This window comes from Bactrocera tryoni, chromosome 4 (assembly GCF_016617805.1).
Source record: "Bactrocera tryoni isolate S06 chromosome 4, CSIRO_BtryS06_freeze2, whole genome shotgun sequence".
Classification (NCBI taxonomy): Eukaryota; Metazoa; Arthropoda; class Insecta; order Diptera; family Tephritidae; genus Bactrocera; species Bactrocera tryoni.
The window spans coordinates 46,578,424-46,601,025 of record NC_052502.1 but is presented as its reverse complement, the minus strand read 5'-3'; positions in this window follow the sequence as shown (position 1 = coordinate 46,601,025).

Here is a 22,602-nt window from a genome sequence, read left to right as displayed (position 1 = left end):
CAAATAGAGTTGTCTTAGTAGCATTGACAGCCAAAAAAAAATCCTATTGAAATATGTGATTCTGAAAATGTGCAAAGTAGTTGTTCTTTGGTGCCAAAATGTTAATACAAGTATAAAAATGTTTTTATAATTTTTTTTTCATTTCATTTATTTTAAATAAATCGCTCTCTCATTACTCTCAAAAGAAATGATCAAAGCTATTAGTCCGTCCGTCTGGCTGTTAAATGTTGCAAACAAATAGCAATTATATGTATTTATAAAAAAGGAAAAAGGCAAACAAATTTCAAAAACCAAAAAAGATTACAAAAACTTGAAAGTAGTCACTTTTTTATCAATTATGCACAAAAGTCTAAAAATATGTCGTTAAAGTGTCTGCTTTGTGACCTTGAACACGTAAAGCCTTCATATATTTACTTTATTTTAGATAAAATTTCTCCCCTATAAATCAATAGTAACAATTTTAAGACTCTATTAAATTATTTATTTATGAGTTTAAGTTTAACACGAAAGCTAAAAGCCGTTACTTTCATATTTCATGCACATTTTGAATAACTAATAAATTTAAACAACTACAGCGGGCCGCCATATACACACCCATTTATTGATGTTACTTGCCATCACCTAAATACTAATACACTTAACTCTTTCTGTTACACATTTATACACACACATACATACATTTATATACATACATGTATATAAGTACATATGTACATATATTTAGCCTATGAAATTATATATCTATTTCATGTCCAACTCATCCTTCGACCGCTTCGGTTCGACTCAACACCCCCGAAGAGCCTTCAACGAATGCAAACACCATAAATCATCAGCAAATTCTAACAAAAACAAACGGACAGACATATTTAGCAATGCTAAGCGTTGTTACTGAGTCTATTTAAACGCTCATAAAAGTATTTATGTGTAATTCGTGCAAGGAATATGATGCAGCTGTGCAAACTCGAAATATTTTCCCTAGTTTTGACCTAATTTCTGGCGGAAAAGTTATTATCAAATGCACAAACGTCTTGTAAAACGCAATATGTGTAATATATAATACAAGTATGTATATATGTACATACTTACATATATGGTGTGCACACGAACGAGTGGGTCGGTGTCGATTGATAACTTCGTGTGTGGTTAGCCGCATAACAATTAATAGCTGTTGACAGCTAACACATGACCTACTTATTTGGAAAATATGTTGCTGTTCACAGAAGAAACGTGGCAAGACGTGGCTAGAGAGTCCTGCAAGTGCTCTCTATACTTTTTTCTATTATTTCCGCAATTTCGAACGTTAATGCAGCCTTTCGCAGTTAGAGTAAATTGCAACGTTATGATTGTACGATATACATATATATTATATATATCTTTAAGTATAACGATATTTATTTATTTTTTTATAAATCGATGTAAGCAAAGCGTTATTCTAAGCTTGTGAAATGGCCTCTGCAACCGCATTAAACTCAATCATCTTTATGTACAACACAACTGCCGCTAATATCCAGTTCGTATCGCATTGCATATTGTCACAACAACGTATTTTTACGCCAAATTCAATAGTCGTTAGGTTAATGGAACGCCTCCATCATATAATCTCGCCATAATCATAATCATTACGCTGATGAGTATTGGCAATTTTCAGCTGCCGGCAGTTGACAACGTTTGGCAGTTGGCAATTTGAGGCGTTGTGACACACATTTTGTCAATAATTTGACGCGAAATCATTTTGCTTGACTATATCATTATTTTGATTACATTTATTTATATTTTTATCGTTTATTTTCTAGATCGCTTTTGGTTTTTAAATCTTATACCAATTCAGGATTATGTTTGTACTTATACATATATATTGTGCAAACTATTATCGAAAGCTGATCATATCTTGAATCAAAATATACCAAAGTATCTTATGTAGGCTTAAAAGTATGAGCACTTTCCGTATTTAATACTTGTAGACTAGTGTCTTAGTTTTCTCTTCATTTCTAAGTTAAGTTTAGCAAGTGTTAGCAATGTCTTCAGAAGAAAATGTTCTTAATAGCCGACTGCTACACTCCGGCGAATCGAATAAACTATAGTAAATACTCAATCAAATGGGCAACACTTGTGATGCAACCCTGCGTTAACATGTCTTCTGTTTTCCGCTTTAAAAAATGTTCAAATAAACCTTTCTTCTGGTTATATATAAATTACTATAATTTATATTATGTCACAAGTTTTAAAAATATAAGCAAAAAAATAAAAATTTGTATTTCCATTTGTCATTTGAACTATTGACAATATTAAAACTGAGCTAAAAGATGCAAAGCAAAACTTGTTAGTACTGAAAATAGTGGTTATACCACTTTAATGAGTTTGCGAATTTAACTCAATAACTTTGTTGTTGTTTTTACATGTAATTTTTTGGACCGAAGCTATGGCCAATCGATTTATATTAGAACTACTCTATTTGACTTTTCAGATTAGTTCAGGCAGAGTAGCGACGTTAGACGAAAAACCTAGACAAAAATTTAAATACATATAGTATTCTTTTAAGAGGTTACACGGGTTTCAAAAAATCTAATAATTTTTTTATAATCTTATTAAAATCTACAGCATCTCTAGAATATTGTCCTAAATTTTCATGTTGATCCGAGTAATAGTTTCGGAGATACAGCCTTGAGAGCTTGTGTGCCTCTGGCTAGCTAATGCGCTGTCATTAAAAGCGTTTTTCTCGAAACTGTGTTTTTGAAGTCGGTTAACAAGATTTTCGAAAACTACTCAACCGATGTTCATGAAATTTACACAGATTTTTAAGATACAATTCTTAAAAACTTGGACGAGAACTTTAATTTTTTCGATTACAAGTATTTGAAAAAAAATGTCAAGAAATTTTCAATGAAATTTTAATTTCTTTGTAAAAATGTCTGGTAATAAACCGATTTCCAGTTTTTTTTCTTGGACGAAGAAGAAGTTAAGGTTTTGACTAAAACACGTATTTTTTCGCTATAGACGATCTGGTAAGAAGCTATCCGGCAACGCGAGCGCATCTTTTACCTTGGCCCCTTGGAAATGGCGTGGCAATGGTCGAGTTTAAAAATTTCAGGGTTTCTTTGTTAATATTGTATGTCTGTAACAATAAAAAATTCTAGAGAACTTTCTTTTGAAGTCGTCTAAGCGAACACTCTTCAGACATTCTAAAGAAACAAACTACATTTCCTTGACCATGGTGCATAATGCAAAATATGATGTAAAGCAAGCAAAAATACTTTTACGTGCCACACCATTCCACATGATCCCATTGAAAGTTTCCACAACAGTCTGACCTACATAACCGAAACCCGCGAAAATTTTTCTCAGTCCGGCAGCATTCCTTAAAATTAAATGAGAATTTGTTTTTGCCGCTAAAACAACAACATCCGTTAATGGAAAATTAATTAATATCGCCTTATATGTTAATTAATGAATCCAATAAAATTTTAAAACAACAACAAACCACAAGCTAATCAACCACAATAGCTGCCTATAGTGCATTAAAATTTCAACACTTAAAAAAATTACGACATTAATAGCTTTTAGGGTCAAAGTAATGACTTCAGTGAAAATGTTATAAAAACTACAAAGAAAAATGGAATAAAAAGAAGAAAAAAACGTTAAAGTCAAGTTATAATATCCTTCACAGGATAGCAAACAAAGGGTATAAAAATCTTTATCTCGATTCTGATCGGACAGCTATATGCTACAGAGGTCCGATATGAACAATTTTTTCGGGCAATGTAGCAGCGCTTTCGTCTTCAGGAAATGAAATAAAAAATAATTTTCTTTCAAGGACTGGAGCTGGATCGGAATTGCAGCTATATGCTATAGTTGTCCCTAGCAGTGGTTTCGATAACTGGGCAGCATATTGTGGGGAAAAGGATGTGTTCAAAATTTCAGTTTGATTTCTCAAAAACTGAGGGCTCAGTTTGTCACGCTCCCCACTGTAATAATTTATACAGGTTTCCTTCTGGGTGTTACAAACTTTGTGGCAAACTTAAAATTTCCTCTTCGGGGTATAATTAAAAAGTAAATAGGCCTAAATGCGGAAAACTATGTCATTGAATGGTATTTCAGAGTTTGTTTTTATTAGTTGGTATGCAATTAGTCGGAAGTAAGTGGAAATTATTGCGCGGCGGATGTGGTTAAATTATTTATTTTTGTAATTTAATTAGTTCAGCTATGAAAATTTGTCGCCTACACTTTTTAATATTTATAGAATTTTTTATATTTTTTTCCATACAAATGGGGTAATGTTTGTATTGACAGATGGTTTTTTAGTTCTTAAGCTATTTTAATTCAATTATTTGGTGCTTTTTATTTTTGTATTTTTTGTCTTTATTTTTTCTTGTATTAAGTTTTAATATACTCATATATTTAAAATTTTTATTTTTTTATTTTTTATTTTTCTATATACATATGTACATATGCTAATATATTTTTTTTTTAATATTTATTTTTCATATTTTATGTTTTTCGCACATTTATTTTTAGCTTTTCGAGCAAAACATTCCATGCCACAAAATTAATAAATTTATTACAGTATTGCAGCAAAGTAATTATTTAGACGCCACATTGCTGCTCTCAAGGTAGAAATTCTGCGGTTTGTAGGGCATTCAAGCCGAGCATACCGCAAACCGAATGCCACAGCAGTGTGATATAAATGAAAAAGCTCAACCGATAGTTGTGTGCAGCAAATGGGCCACAAATGCGTATGAGTGCAACGCACACTCCATATACTTATATGTTATATGAATGTATGAATAAACACAAATGCATACAGATAGACAAGTGAGCCCTTTTCTGAGCAATTTAGCCGGGCAGGTGTGTTTCCTTTGGCATTTTTCTCACGCTAAGCTGCCCGGCATTCTTAACCACATATGCGTGCATAGCTTGTTGTTGTGAAGAACAAGGCAATGGACTAATAACAGAAAGAATCTACTTTTAATGACCTTCGCCACGCAGATTTATTACGTATTTGTGGCTCTTACATGGAAATCTAACTATTTCCACACAAGTCCACAAGTCTTCATAGAAAGCCGTCATGTAAAGTGTTTCTTAATGAAGCTTAAGCCAGTTGCAAGCAACTGCATCCGGTGCAATAGTTTGTATGAATGGGAAATGCAACGAATTCTAACTCTCTGTTTGTGCTGAAAGGTTTTTTGGAAGTTAAAATTTGTTGGAAAAAATTTTAAAATAAGTAGTATCAGTCCATCCATCCGGCAATCAAGCGAAGCTAAGTAAAAATAATGAAATAAAAAATATATTTCTTCTTTTATATTTTCGAGTTGAAAGAATAACCGTGTTTGTGGCTATATTTGTACTTTTCTTTACATGTAGTCGTAATGGTCTTAATAGCTAAATTGAGTAATTTACAAAGCTTGGATATAAAAAACGAATGCCCACACGACTACCATACTCCAAAGTGACATTGACCTTCAATGCTGCTTTTATTTAGTAGGCTGTCGATTTTTCTTCATTTTATTTGTGTTTTTTATGAAATTATTTTATTCGTGTTTTTTGTGGATGCCACATTATTTTTTTTTACAAATTTTTCTTGTTCCTTTGGCCAGCTCTATTTACAACAAATTAGATAATGGCTTTGCTTTTGTGTTTGCCGTCTCTTGGCACTTCATTTGGTAATTTTTGTTGTTTTTTCTTAATTTATTGTTCGCGCACTTAAATTTAATTGCATTTATTTTACAGTATTACCCACTGTTTGCTTTAACTTCGTGCGTTTTTTACTTGTGTGAAGATTTTTAAACATTTCATTGTAGTTTTTTTAGACTTCTTCCACTTTTTTTTGTTTTTATTATATTTTTTTGGTTTTATTCGAGAATTGTGTAACTCTTGTAATTTGCCAGCCTACTAATGATGGTCCACGCACACTTTGATTTTTTTTGTCATTGCACGCATTTCAGAAATTGTTTCTTCACACACATATACGCTCTTACAAATAAACATTGTATGTATGGACATGTGTGCGTGTTGTAATATATAATCAAGTTTTTCCTTTTCGTGCTCTGCGCAATAAAAAGCAATAATAATTTTATGTTAATCTTAATTCGGACGAATTTGCAGTTATAAAGTAAATTGAACGGAAATGCGTAATCTGTTGATATTTCACTTGTGTTGCCTCGCCTTTGTTGCGAGTTCATGTTTTCTGACCATTTCTTTGTCCAGCTACTAGTTCTTTCTTTTTTTTTAAATATTTGTGAGTTTATTGTGACACAAATTGTGGTTTGTGGTTGATTGGTGCTAATTGGATTGTGATTTATTTTTTTACGATTTATTTTGGCCTGCTTATAAAATTATTTTTTGCAGTTATTCGAGCGTAAAAACCGTTTGAAGTAATATATATAGTTTTTATTATCCTTTCAGTTAAATTAAGTTAATTAATATTATCTTTTCAATTTAGTAATAAAAATAGTTTTTGTGCAAAAAAGTCTAGAATTTCAGCTTATTTTCGCAGCACATGTTTTTCTTACGTGAAGAGCAAAACTAACTGAATGATTGTTGAATTGCTTTGAATAATTGTTGAAGATCTCATAACTCTTTGATATGGTTATAGTATGGTGTGTTCTTAAAACTTATCATAACAACATTTGTTAAAAATGTTTTGAAAATTTGAGAATTTTAAGTTTTAAATAAATGTCCAGTAGTAAATAGAAGAGTCTATTAAAGTAAAAAAATTGTGCGTCAACCTATGACCAGCAGTCAAAGCACATTTAATGATTGAAATTAGTCCATGACTTTGCTACTTCCTTATGAATAACTAACTCAATATATTCAGGGAGCTTTTGCCTCTAAACGATAGAGAATTGATACTTAAGGGATAATTTATCTACAAGTCAGTAAGAACGATTTTTTTTCAAGAGATATTTCTTTAAATTAAACAAAAATAACGTAAGTTTATAGAATTTAATGCACTTTACTAGTCGGTGATTAATTTTGAAAAAAATGGATTTCTTTGACTCGTAACCGAACTCTAGGACGACCTCCGCGAAAAGTTGGCTGGCGGTGAAAAATACTTTTCTCCTCCTCAAATCCAAAAACCAAAAACAAAAAAATTTAATAATAATGAATTAATACAGGTACTGATCGAAAAACTTATAGATATTATGACTTTTGACAAAATTGCGGCTTTTCAAAAAAGCAAAAAGCACTCCAGAGTGTGTAAAAAATACGAAATTGTTATCAAAAATTGTATGCCTTCAAACAACTCCGTATAATTATGTCTAAAAAGAGCGTGTGAAAATTTCATGTCCATTGGTGCTGCATTTTCGGAGATATATTTTTTTGCGAATCTAAAAATAATTTATCTTAAAAAATGTGTTTACAATTTCGACTTAAAACCGTTGGCTCGAAATCGACCCTCTCTAATGTCTATATCTTTACCTAAAATGCAAAATAACGTAACATAACTTTTTAAAGTTTACAGGCGAAGGAAAATCGTTATAATAGAAACCACTCATATTGAAATAAAATTTGAGTTTTGGTTATAAAATGGTTGTATATTGGGTATATATTGGGTATGTATTGGTTATATAGCGGGTATATATTGGTTATATCAGAGAGCGAAAGCTGAAAACTTTATGCTACATATATATAATTTGAAGTAGCGAATCGTAAGCAATGAAAAAATCAATTTCGATTTTTTTGATGTTACGTTGTTTTGTATTTTAGGTGACGATTTATTTTAAACACAAGTTTTCGAAATTTACAAGTGAAAATCAACCATTAATACCCATCACTCTTCGCCAAGCGAATTTTGAATGATCTTGATTCACTGAGTGGGAATAATAATGGAAGATTTTAAGCAAAAACGTTTAATTCATTTAATTTTGATAACTAAATAGATGTTTAACTGAAATAAGCTTCAATAGAAATAGAAGCAAAATTCAACATTCTTCGCCCGCCACATAACACATATTAACTAGTTTTCTCTAAATATTGCAAGCGTTTAAAACATTTCTAATAAATAGCCTACGGTAAAAATGTATATATGTATGTACATAAGAAAATACTTTTCCCTTGCATTTTTTTGCGCCACACATAATTTTCTGCCACAGATGCCACCAGAAAGCCCTACATCGATTATAAATCAATTTTTCGCGCTCACAACTTTCAAAGCTGCCTGCCACACATATACGCAAGCTTATACTATATATACACATATGTATACATGACATATGTATACATAAAGTAATATACCAACCACACTAAATATTTTTTTCTTCCTGCTAGCAAACATGCATGCCGCTTCCTTGTGCTTCTCTTGCTGCCAGCGCGCAGACTTCGGCAGAAGTTTGCTGTTAAATGACACTAACTCCGTTGGAGTAAAGTTGCCACAACTTCTTACTGCCACTTGCAGGATTTACTACAATATGCTGATAGTTTATTGCATGTCGCCCCAAGGCGCTTCGCAAACTAACAGCTACGCTGTGGCCTGGCTGACGCCCCTCTCCTCTACGCTCAGCCAACAATCTGTTCAGCAACTTTAAGCTGTCGAAGCGACGTTCAATAATAAGTCGCCGATGCGATACGCTTTAGAGTCGTGAAGGCAACAAAAACAACAAAACAAAAACACACATTTAACAATATGTTTTTTGCACCGACTGCAGTGCGACTGTGTGAGTGAGCCACAAAAGCAGAGGAGGGAAAAAATCACGAAATTATTCGCACCAGGTGGGTTTTATTGATTTATAACGTTGGCTATTGCACGCGCACATAGCAGCTAGCTGCTGCAGCAGCAGTGAAAGAGGGGAGTGTGCAAAAGAAAACACGCTAGTAGCAAATGAAAATTTGCTAGGGAGAGTTGTTCATCTTGTGCCAAGTAGTTGCACATGTTCAGACGCTAAGTAAAGATGAACTTGTCTGCGGTAAGCAGCAAACAATTTGCCAAAGCGAAAAGGGATAAAGGCAAAGTCAAAGCCTTTGTTGATTGCCTGCTCGAAAGTAAAAACAAAGCAATGCAACACAAACAAACAAAATGCCAACAAGATGTGGTGGCAAGAAAGGAGCCGCGCGCCGCACATATCAACTATAGAATCTTAAAACAAAGCGCTGGAGCTGTCTGTTGGCAGCAGCCAATGTCTCAGACGCAGCCAACGCACAGGCTCCAAAGGAAAACCACATCCGTTGCGGCATCCGTTCGGGCCGTCAGCAACTCTGTCATCATCAGCAACTTGTGGCAGCTTGATTGGCATAGTGTTGCAGATTTCTTGCAGTTTACTGTTCTTTTACACAGCTGTGTTTGTTTGTTGTTGTCAGCTTGCAACGGCTCGTACTTGTTGCTGCGTCAAATTCGTATGCAGAGGCGTTTGGCATGTCAATCGGTGGCCTTAGTAACACTGTCAATTTAGTTTAATTTGTTTCGAGGAAGCTAAGTATGTGCGATAATAGCTTTAAGGCGCGGTAAATGAAGCTTTATTTAAAAGAAAATATAAATACTCAAGAAGATATAGTTTACAATACTTTATATAAATTCGCGGCAAAGATGACTACTTCTCTTGGACCTAGCAACTGGACTACATCTGGTAACACAAAGTACCAAAACTGGTTCATGCGTGGCTTATTGGTCTACCTGATTAACCTAACCTAACCTATATAACCCTGCAAAACATTAGGAGTACAGCCAGATTAGTCACCCACACATATCTTATGCATTAGTTTTTGCGGTTAGCCTTTTTCGGGTACAATTCTGTCTCTTCGTAAGACATTCTCAAACCAATTGCATGAATTTATTAAAAAAAAATAAACAAAAATACTTTAGTCACATCCTACTTGGCTACTAATCGAGGACACATGCCGGACTTGTCATTTTTTTCAGGGATAGTATAAAATATATATACGAAGTTACATCCATATACCTAGGGTGTCGGTCAGTGTCGTCCTAAACAAAATATATAACGTAACTATATTTTCAATTTAATTGGAAATTATGAATCTTCAACTTTGAAGCTTGAATAATAGAAGCCCGTCTTTTTTGCAAAAGTAAATTTGGTTACAAAAGTCCACATTTAGTATTTTCTTTATCAAACAGAAATAACTAAAATCTACAAAAAATAGTGTCTTACATTTTGTGCGCTTCCCGCTTTCAAAATTGCTTTCCTTAGTTGCAGAACTTTTCATTCACGGTAACATTTTAACCAGTGTTCCTTTGGTGAATATAAAAATCTTGCCGGCTGCCAGTTTTTATAGTTGTTCGGGAAAATAGGAGATAAAATAAAGCAATATATCCTTCTTGATTGCCACTTCTTGTCAGATAAAGCCGGAAGCACCTTGGAACTCTTTTAATTGTGGGTGTTTTTCACGTGGCGGGTCCCAAACTCAGCGCACACCCTTGGAGAGGCATGATTCGCCTTCTCTTTTTAGCTCGCCATCAAACGGATGTTGTTCGGCTGCCCAAAAATACCGATATCCGATTCTAAGACTGAAAGTCGTAAGCTGCTTAAACCATATGTAAAATAATCGTTTCTGCACACTCCTAAGTGAGTAGCGCTCAGAGAAATTTCCTCACTTTCGTGAACTTCTACAAATGTCTCTATCCTCCCTTAAAACTCATTCCATTAGCTATCTAAGTGAATTAGCTGGAGTGAAAATAAATTGTTCCAGTACATTTGTGAAGCTCTTTAGATCTAACCTCATGAGTTTAGTTTAGTTTTTAGTTTTTAGTTTTCAGCTATAAAACTTAAGCTTACCTAGAACCTAAAGGAATAATTTACTTTTGGCAAATATATTTGAGTGTATCGTCCACAAATAAATATACAATTTATATTAAGATTGCCATATTTTTGAAAAGTCAGTTACAGTAAGTTGTATGAAAACTACGCAGTATTTACCCAAAAGGCATACCCGAAAGGTCTGCAATGACTTGCTTGAACTATCTGATACACATATTATTATGTGAGTGCAAGTATTTTGAGACTCAGATATTAAATTTTTGGTTTGCTTGTAGAATAAAATATACACATACATACGAGATGCCATTATATCCCTTCATACGTATACTCAAAAATTACCGAATTTCAGACAATCTTTGAAATCAATATCATATTTCAGAATTATTAAATTTTTGCATTATATAAGCCTATTATAATTTTTATATATTTTTGAATATTACTTTTGTATCATCTTTTCACACATTTTTATATGTTTAAAAAAAATTTAAAAGTAAGTGCTTTGTCGCTTCATCGTACAATTTTCTCATATCATATCCTTTAACAGTTAGTTAGGTATCAAGGTAAAAAAGTAAGTACTCGTATCTGAGTACTCAATCTAAGTAGCTGGATGTGCATACAATTGTCCGTAGAATAGTGGATATGTGTGTGGATGTGTCGAAAGTGCTACCGCTGCGATCGCTTATTCAATGCGAACCCTTATCGATTTGATTAGCATTTTTTCACAATCAACTCGCTTTTGGCATCTGCTGGTCTTACGGTCTCACATGTTCAGCTATTTGTTGTTACTATGAAATTAAAAGTATTAATGCTTGTATAGCAACAACAGTATATGTATGTAACAGTATGTGATTCGACATGCATGTCGCCATGGTTGCAACTAACAAGCAGTACCGATACATCTTCACACTCGCATTAATCTTAAAGCGCTGTCGTGTTAGTCAGCATATGTGACTGATAGTCATTAGTTAGGTGCCACCGGCGATTCGCATCCCATACAACGTTTTTTACGTATATTATGTTCGGCCAGCAGCACCAGTGAAATGCATGTTTGGAAATTGGTGTCTTCTCACCGCCTTATATATGTATGGCATGTATGTACGTATTCAAAAGGAGTAAGTAAAAATAATTATTCGGCTGTGCCTTATCAGTAAAATCTACCGAAGTGGCAGCAATATGTGTGTTCTGGTGATTGCGGAAGGCGCTCAAATTGTTGGTGCAGACAGCAACAGGTATTTTTGTGCTGTGGCGAGTCTTTTGCATGTACCTATCTCAAAACTGGTTTTTGGGCGTAACAAGAAGTATGAATTTTATGTATGTATTGAACTTAGAAGACAGAAGACAAGTTGAAAACAAGCGAGCCGGTTGACAAATCTTTGCGTTGAATTGTGGATATATTCGAACTGAATATTGTAATTGAGATCTTCTTTGGTTAAATTAAAAATGTAATTATACTTTGAACTAACTTCAATTAAAATATGCTACTTATAAGGAAATATACCTCTTTTCATAGAATAAACCTAGAATTAGAACTTAGGCGAAGGAAAAAAAAAAACTAAAAATTGGATTTTTGGCAGATATTTTTACAAAAAAAAATTAAAATTTCAGTGAAAATTTCACGACATATTTTTTTTTCAAATAATTGGATTCAATAAAAATATCCTATGTTCAAGTTTTAAGAATTTTATCTTGAAGACCCGTGTAAAATTTCATGAGGATCGGTTGAGTAGTACTCGATAAATCTTGTCAACCAACTTCAAAAACAATTTCGAGATAAACCCTTTTAAAGACGGCGCACTTAGCCTGGCTAGCCTCGAGCCCATGAGTTCTCAAGGCTGTATCTCCGAAACTATAACTCGGATGAACTTGAAAATTTATTTAGATACTATACACATATAAAATTTATTATATATTATTAATTTAAGTATATTTAAAAAAAAAATCGATTTTTGGGAACCCGTAAAGCCATGTAACCCCTTAAGGATTGTAAAAAATTTAATTCTAAACGATTCTTAAAACATTTGCTTCGGCTTTTGAAACCTTAAGCTTTGATAATGTACAGGTATGTTGCATGTTTATAGTGGGTTAGTTAGGGTTCTATGGTAAATATTGTAGAGAAGCTGCTATAAAGCTGAAGCAAGTCCATTTGTATATATTTGTTGGGTATATCTTTTAAAATATGTTGATCTTAAAATTGGTCTAATTCTATTCTACGAGCTAATTTAGAATTATCTGAATGAGTGTAATTTCCTTGTTACCTTAGAAAGTGTACAGAATCAGAAACCAAATCTCAAATTCTCACAAACTTTGACAAGAAAGATAGATCTCACAGATGGATATATTTTATTAAGTTAGTTGGCTGATCGAAGATCGCACGTGGACTGCTATATGTATGTAGTCCTTTGTGAAGCCATACAAATTTCCCCAGGGGTTTAATTTTCTCTCCCACAAGTTCGGCAGGATTACTCTAGGTATGTGCCCCTAAGTATTTAAGTCTTGATCTTCCAAACGCGGGGCAGTCAAAAAGGAAGTGTTGAGCTGTTTCCACCTCATCTTCATTCAGAATTGGATGATCCGACATAAATAAACATTTGATGTTGTCTGATAACTTAAATAAAACAAATCTCGATAATTTTCAATACCGAAAATTTTAACCCCTGACAACTAACATCAATTCATATGCGCACAAATATATTTTGAAAGCTACAACTACTATTATCGTCTCAAATATAAATTGATCTCGTCTGTCAACTCGTTCGGACCGGTTATAGCCCTAACATGATGTGTAAAATATGCCTTGTAAGCCTTTCTTATTGATATGTCGCAACAATAACATAAATATGTACATATGTACCATACCTACACTCCCTGGTAACAACAGGATCCCCTACTACGCCACGCATGCTCCTTTTATGCGTGCATTGCTCTTATCCCCAACTACTACTACACATTTCAGCCATATTATGCGCGATTACCTGAGACGCAATGGCTTCTACTCTTCGCAGCGCCGCAAGTATAAGTTCTTCAGCTTGCTTTGCTTGTTTTTTCATCTTTTCCTAGACGACAGTTATTGAAAAGCCGCATCGAACAAGATAAATAGTCAAGTGGCTGCGCTTAAAACCCTTCTCTGTGCGTGCCTGCTTCAGAGATGTCTTTGCTTCCACTTAACCGGCATGTTGTTGTCTTGCTGCATTCGGGGACGAATTATTCATTGTTTTGTAAATAAGTGTGTACGGGGATATTGAAGAGCGAACAAGTGTATCAGCAGTAGAAATGTAGATAGCAAAACTTGAAGAAAAAAAGCAATAAACCGGCATATAAGAAAGGTAGAAACGCGCAACAAAACACAAACACACACATTTATCAGTTAAGAAGCTGCGAGTTGCAACAAGCCTTACGGGCAAATAGTCGTCGGCTCATGAGGGAGATTATGAGGATGCCGCCTTTGCATTGATTTCGATGAAGAAGGCGATAATGCTGTTGCAACGCGTATTTGTGTATATACATACGACATAACATGTTTATAGTGTTGGTTGATGTGCACATGCAACATGCAAACAACCAGTCAGTCGGGAATATCTCGCATAATTTGAACGCGTAGGCAAGCAAGATTTCGCTTCTTCTACATTTTCTCAAATTTCCTTTGCACTTCTTCGCGGCACAGTGTGCGTGTCCTGCGCACGCACCGTGGGGCGCTGTGACGCTGTGGCAATGCGCAAGACGCTGATTGGCAAATGCACGAACAGGTGCAACTTTTAGAAGTCGAGATTCTTGTTAATGCTCGGTTGGTGGCTGTAGCACGCACACTATTTGTACATGTAGCGATAGCGTGTGTATGTGTGTGCAGAATGATGCATCGCCGCTTAGATTAGTTTTCAAGTTGTTGCCACAGAAGTAAAAACGCAACCGGCGCAACTGAATTATTGAAATTGAATGCAAAGTAGTGCACTTTGGGGATACAGCAGCTCGGGTTCGTTTTTTTTAAGATAGCTGTACTAACTGTAATTTGAATTGAGCTGTTAAAAAAAAGGTAATTGAAAATAAGCTTCGCTCCGTAGGCTTTTTTCACGTTGACAGCTGGAAACAACACTTTCCGTTAGAATTTTTTATGATCTTATACCACTTTACCACTAGTTTGTGGCAGAAGAAGAAAAAATTATGGCTTCAGCTGCACCGGTGCATTTTTTATATCGTTAAAGGGTATGAAGAGATTTTTATTTTATTTGCGATCAGTTAGTTTGTATGGCAGCTATATGCTATAGTAGTATGATCAAAACAAAATATTCAGGAATTATAGACTAGCTTTGGGCAATAAACCACATATGTCAAATTCTGTGAATATATACATTGTCATACAGAAAAGTTTTTCATACAAGGCCTTGATTTTGATCGATCAATTTGTATGGGAGCTTTATCCTAAGATCATCCGATATCGACCGTTCCGGCAAATGAGCAGTTTTTAGAAGAGAAAACAGTGTGTACAAGATTTCAGACAGATATCTTAAAAATTGAGTCAACGGTTATAGAGATAAATAAGCGGGCGTGGCTTAAAAGACTCAGCTCATTCCGCTTATATTTCAATAGCCTTTTTTTGACAGGTTGAGAGTTGTGTCAAGCTGTCATGTTATTTTTGTTCAGTATTTCTTGGTATTTCATCACGGAAAGACACCTGAACATCGTTTACAAATCGTTCAACTTATGGCCAACATAATCGGCGTACTATTCGCAACATCACCACGCATTTTGGGATCCAGCATTCATTATTGGACAATATTCGACCGAATAGACCATCTCAGGCCGGCACAAAATTTAGCAACCGCGCCTGTGAGTGTAAAAGAAGACCGTGAACAGCAACTTGGACTAACGTATGAAACGACTTGGCACGTTTTATTTCGAGATCTTAAATTGAAAGCATACAAAATACAGCTTGCGAAAGATATACCTTCCCAAGCGACATCGCTCCGCTCAATAGACTCTTGAAAATTTCCAAGAAGACTTTGTTCAGCGATGAGGCTCATTTCTGGTTCAACGGGTATGTAAACAAGTATTGCCTGAAGAGATTTAAGACCTGTCATTTCATCCAGAAAAAAACAACGTTTGGTGTGATTTGTGAGCCGGTGAGATCATTGGCCCATATTTTTTCGAAAATAATGTCAATGAGAACGTAACCATCAATGGCGACCTTTATAACCGAGTATTTCATGCCAGAAGCAAAAGCTCGTAATCTCGGCGATATTTGGTTTCAACAAGACGGCGCCACTTTCCACATATCTCATCAATTAATTGATTTATTGAGAGAACACTTCGGTGAGAAGATAAATTCACGTTTTGAGCCAGTCGTTTGGAAACTAAAATCGTGTGATATCAAGCTGTTAGACTTTTTCCTGTGAGGATATGTAAAGTCTAAAGTCTAATGAACAATCTCGCTTCGATACAGGGCTTGGACAAAACCTCACGCTTGTTTTTTTGCCAGTTATCAGTCGAAATGCTCGAGTTTGTCATCGAAAATTAGACTCAACGGACGAAGTGATAATATACAGACAGTAAATGCCAAAGAATGTTCTTTCGAATGATAATAAACATTCCTCATTAAATGTGAAGTTTCTGTTTTTTTCTTTTAAAAAAGTAGAGAATCTCGAAACGGATTGCTTTTTATGTGCTTTAAAAGGTCTCCGACGTTTTCAGCCATATGGAACAGGCTTCATCTCAATTTTAATATGTCTTACTTAGGTTATAAAAAAAAAATAAACTTCATTTGACTTAAAATTATTTTTGTATATGCTTAAGGTACATAAAAGGCCTGAAATGGTCTGAGAATAAACGACTGTGTATTGAATAAATGTGGCTGAAAATTGAAATGGAAAATTGGCTTGAATGTACGCAATTAGTCTTACGTAACTCAAGCAAGTTCAAGTAAGACTTTGCTAGTAATTTGGTTTAATTTTCACCCATACCAGTAAGTTATTTTTGTAAAATGCGTTGGATTTAAGTCACTGGCAGTGAAATTGTCGTAAGTATCGTAGTTTTGGCAACAAAAAAGCAAACCCTTTCCACATTTAAATATTTAATTTTAATTAAGGGCGTTGGCTTTCCGAAACACCATAAAAACAAGGACAGTGGATTCCTATAACAATAATATCACAAATATTTAAAAGATCAAGGTCTATAAATCACGAATTTAGATCAACATTGGACTGTGCGAAAACATCGTTGTTTTTAAAAAGTCGTTGTATATGCAAGTGTATCTTACAACAGAACTTTCTGCCAGTTTTTGTTCCTTGTATAAAACCCATAATACATGTAAATCAGTCGACTTTCGATGCATTCCAAGACTATAAGGTCTACATAATCATTAACCAGTCACTTGAGTGAGGCTCTACTCGACAAAAGTGTTAGAAATAATACTGCTAATCAATTTTAAAGCTGTTCTAAACAATATACGGTATATGAGGGAAGCGCAAAAAATATAGCAAAGCTCGCAAATAAAATATCTTTTTTTTCGAAAATTAAAAAAAGCTATTGTATACATTATATTAATTCATAACACCGCATTATGCTTTGTATCGCAATTTTATTAATCATTCAAATGCGCAGTAATAGATTCAACAGTTTATGCTTCGACCCAAAAGTGTGAGCATTTATTATACTCACATCAGTTTTGATTATTTGGCGTTTTGTGGCCAGCCCAATTTTAGTAACGCTTTCATTAAAATCGGCGTTATGCAACTAAATATTTAAGCTTTATTATTAGCTAGTGTTATAGAAAAAATCCAAAAAAGCATGAATGCATATATTAGCTGGCATATTAGTCACTTCATTCGTTGTGTTTTTCGTTTTAATTAAAAGTTAATAACTTACGCCAGCAAACACGAGCAAATAAAATAAATTTACATTTCATGCAAATTACTGCCCACACACAACAGTATTTCACTTGGTTGAAATTCATTAAATTTTATTATTTTTACTTCGTTTGGTATTTTCCAGTAGGGCGTGTAATGGCCAAAATGTGGCGCTGGAATGTGCTTTTCGGATTTAAAAATTATTGTTTTTGTTGTTTTTTTTACGATTTTTGTGTTTGAGGCCAGTTCACTGCTGATTTATCACCAAGCGGCACATAATGAAGTTGTTAACAACGCGACAGCTTCTTGCTCGGCTGCCTAAAGCGCCGCGAAATCAACTCGGCTGCCAAATAGAATCTAACACATCCATACATATGATATAATACTACCGACTGGCAGCTGATGAATGTTTATGGTTTTTATGTTTTGTTAGTGTTGTTTATATATTTTTGTTGTTTCTGTAATTGCATTTTAGGCGTCAGCAAGTCCGAAATATTTTTGGTGCGCAACCAAATTTGGCAAAAATTAATCTAAATTTATTTTGTAAATTTTAGGAAGAAACTACACATGTCTTGTTGTTGCATTATGTTGTTGTGCTGTTTTGTTGTTCTTTTCAGTGGCACAAAAGCTTATGAATTTTGATTTGTCTCTCTGTGGCTTATCTTTTGTGGCACTGCCATTTTAAGGTGGGCTGTGAGTGTCTTTGACGTGCAGCTTTTGACAAGTTTTTATGATTTGTTAGCATTGCAGTGGTTTTGTCTCGGAAAAGTTTGATGTTTATTGTTGCACCACTACATAAATACTAACATATAAATATGAAACGCAAAATGACACACTTTATTGTTATACCCTTAACATTGTGCCGTATATTAAGTCTACCACGAAATTTGTAACACCCAGAAAAGTGTTGGAGACCCTATAAAGCATATACATATATGTGACCTGGTCTAAGAAAAGGGGGCTTAGGTGTCAAAAAAAAAAAAGAGAACAATTAATGAAATAACGAGAAACTGACGATTATTTTTAACATCTTTCCCCAGAAAACTAGTTTTCGCAGGTTAGCCCCCTTTTCGTAGACCGGGTCACATACATATATCAATTATCAGCGTGACGAGCCGAGTCGAATTAGTCATGCCCTCCTATTCGTCTGTCTATCCGCTTATATGTACTAGAACTAGTCTCTCAAGTTTTGAGATATGGAACTGATATTTGGCGGATGTCCTTCTTGGGAAACTGTTGATTTGTTGAAATAGCCAATATGGGAAGACTACAAAATTGTCTTGTTGTATTGTCAAATAGCCAGAGGTCTAACTTATTTGACAAAATACTTTCACGAAATTCAGCACAGATTATTTACAATGTCAAATTTTACAGTCCTGAACATATTGTTCGAACCTGACGTTAGAGCTGATCGATCAAAGTACAGTGCTTGTAACTATTACAGCGGTACAAACCTTTGCATAGAAAACTTTATTGTCTTGACAATGGTTAGATTTTTCCAAGACCAAGATAATGCCACGATCTGAGCTGTGAAGGGTGTTATGGCTTTGTTATAGCCGAAGTAGCCATTTTTTCTTATTTTTCTTTAAAATACTCCTTTATTTTTACTCTCCGAACGATGCTGCTTTTATTGCTTCTTGTAATTTATAATTTTGTTTATTTATTTTGTGATTCTTTTTTTTTGGTTTTTTGTTATATTTATTTTTGGTAGTACTGCGCTTGTAAGCCGAGTACGCAAACTCCCCGCATATGGCGCTTGTAAGCTGAAGCGAAGCATCGTCACAGTCGTGATGGAAGTAGCAGCCAAAGCTCAACGTTTAGGCCATGCCGTTGCTTTTGTTTTCTTTTGTTATTATTATTACTTCTTTGTTGTTATTTTTTTGTTTTTTTTTTGGCTTTTGTGTAAATATTTCGTTGTATTGTCAAATAGCCAAAGGTTGTCTTGAGGCGTGTGTGGGCGCCAAATTGTTAATGTTGCTGTCAAGCATGTCGATGATGATGTGCCAGCGAACCAGTTAGTTGTCGGACCCACCTTAATTTATGAGTAATTTTATGTTTTATTTAAACTCTGCATAAATATGTGCTTTTAGTTAGCCTCCTTCTTCTCTTTTTCTACTAAGTAGTTTTGTGTTGAACGCATTTTATATGTTAATATGTTGGAACAAAGCATGCGCAGAGAGCAATCGAGATTATGAAAAAAATAGTATCTAATAACAAAAACAATTGGAAGTAAAAAAGTGGACAAAAAAACCTGTCACCTTCGTTTCTTGGAAAAAAGACAGAGCAATATGGTTTAAATTTTATATATATATATGTATGTACATATGTTTGATTTATTTAAATACATATACATATATATATATGTGTTTGATCTATTCATGAATAAGAAAGTATGTATATTTTTACGTTCAGATTGCTTGCTTTAAAATCCAAGGCGTCACAATTTTCGATAACGCTTTGATTAATTACCGAGCAGACAAGGAAATTAGAAGGTGTTGATCATGTCAAAATATTCATTTAATCGAAACGCGGATAGCTGAGCTCACATTGCAGCTTTCGGTATTCCATAAAAATATGAAAGTTGGTTAGGAAATGAAGGAATATAGAAAACCCGAAAAATGACTAAACAGTATGATGGAACATTAATATAAAGAAAAATAACAGAAAAAGTTAAAAATAGTAGCATACATACTATACATACAAGCGACGCATTCTACTATTTTGAACAAAAAATATTTTAGTTTGATTGAAGAATTATTTGTACAAAAAAAAAACCAACTGAATGTAGACATGTCTGAAATTATGAATTTTATTTTGAGGAAAAAAAACACGGAAGATCTGCTGAACAAAGTTGAAAAAACGAAGTTTGAGTTAAAGTTGTAGGAAATATATATGTCCGTCGACAGGCAGACAACATTTAAGGCAATAATCTCAATCTGCAGGGAAGCAGTAGATGTAGCGGCTGCATATATACAGAGCTTCAGGCCACAAAGAAGTTCCGGGACCCGAAGCTGCTCATACAATTGCCAAAAGTGTCATTTGTCTGCCGATCTAATATGTACAGGAAATACGGAAGAAATTAGGCTCGATATACAACGAAATTTTCAACGGACTGTTTTAAGTACATACATGCCGGATCGCCAAGATCATGTGCAAGAGACCCTTAGGAAAATCTGCTTGCTTCTTATTCACACGGTCTCAAAGAGACTGCTGGACGGCTGTTAGTCTCTTAACAGGTCATAACGTACTGGCATCACTTGCGAGCCGGATGGGCATAAGTAACACCTCCCATGCCTTTGACCAGCACTATCTAGAACTCGATTCAAGTATCTAGAAGTTTCGGAGTTCAAAGGACTGAACGAAGTATCAAACGTAGACACCAAGTCGTTCTTAACGTTTACAAAAAACGTTGACAGCCTGTGGGAATTTATGTTCACATAAAATTAAACTGAGCGTCCATCTGACATTACCAAAGACCAGTAGGTCTATGTTTATTTTAGAAGCTGTCTAGAGGTAAATGAAGAAGAGACTATAAAACATTATCTATGCGAATGAAAGTCTTTCTATAAGAAAATAATCGTAACAATCGGTCGAGGGTATCTTGATGACGTATCGGAGGTTGCGGAGATAAGACTTTTCGTACTGAAGTACTTCATCAGAAGCACGAAGTGATGCAGACAGGAGATACCGGAGTGTGGTGGATTTAGTCCTACCTCCCTACCTACCTATCCATGCACAAGTTCCTGTTTATGTATTAAGACTAAGTTTATTGAGAGAAAAAACTACCTAGGCTCGACTCGACAAATATTTATGATGTCTCTGCTTCTACGAAAAGCTCAATAAAAACGATGGTTTTCTTGTCATACGAAACATTTACATATGTAACAAGGCGAGAGAGTTTTCCTGTAGATTATTAGTTTTCAAAAATGAAAAAAATAATAAAAAATGATTTTTAAAGAGGTTTTTCAGAAAAAAATATGTTTTTCATACATTAAAAAAATTAACACTCCGTTTATAAGATTTTCGAGTGAAATTATACTTTTTATTTTTCGATTTTTTTTTTTCATGAAATATAATATTAGCATCTATCCGAAACAATTATTTAAATTAAAGACTTTAAGAGAAATGATTTCATTTTAAATATTGAATATGAGAAGAGTACGAAATCCTTTGGGTGCTAGCCAAAAAAGCATATAAACGTATGAATTACAACAACACCACACACACACACACACTTCTCTGCTGCACTGTAAATAATAAACGTTACGGCCGAATATGGCGCTTAATCACAACGAGTGGCAGGGCCAAAAAGAGGAATTGTTTGCTGTCCAATAACCGGAGAAATCTCCATAAATGAGGCACAGCTGCAAGGACTATTATTAAAAACCATGAACCCTACAACAAAAGCCCGAGCACACACACACATACAAGGCCAAGTGTTCGCTGGCTTGGACTTAATGAAATGCGAGAAAATATCGGGGTATAATAAAGCAGTCAGGCATATACAAACACACACGCACATATTTAAGTTAGGTCGTTTGTATGCACACCAACAGTGACTTATATAAGTTGACTTGCGTGACTGTGAAGCACTGGCCGCTGCAGGATCAACCTAACTAAGCCGCAGCATTAACAATCACAGAAAAGCAGCAGTTAAACACAAACCGTTCGTACGCCCTTACCATTGTATGTAGTATAGTATAGTGGCTGAGTAAAAGCGCCGCTTTAACAGGACTCCTTAATTAAGGTTTCGACGGCGAGTCAACAATGACAAAAGGGAGCAAACGGCCAGCGCTTACACGGAATTTTAGATATTCGGCATTTGACTGTAATTTGTAAGCAATCAAGTGAAGCAGCAAGTTGCCGCCTGGCTGAAAAACAAAAGCTGTCATCAAAGGGTTGGCGTTCGATGCGCTCGGTGCTTCCCAAATAATCGGTATAAATGGATATATACTATTTGTGTATGTATGGTATTGTTGCAGTAGTGCTGACTAAAAGAGGCGGTTCAAGCTGACGATCGGTTCGCGCAGATCATGCGTTTAAATCTGTTTTAGCCATTACGC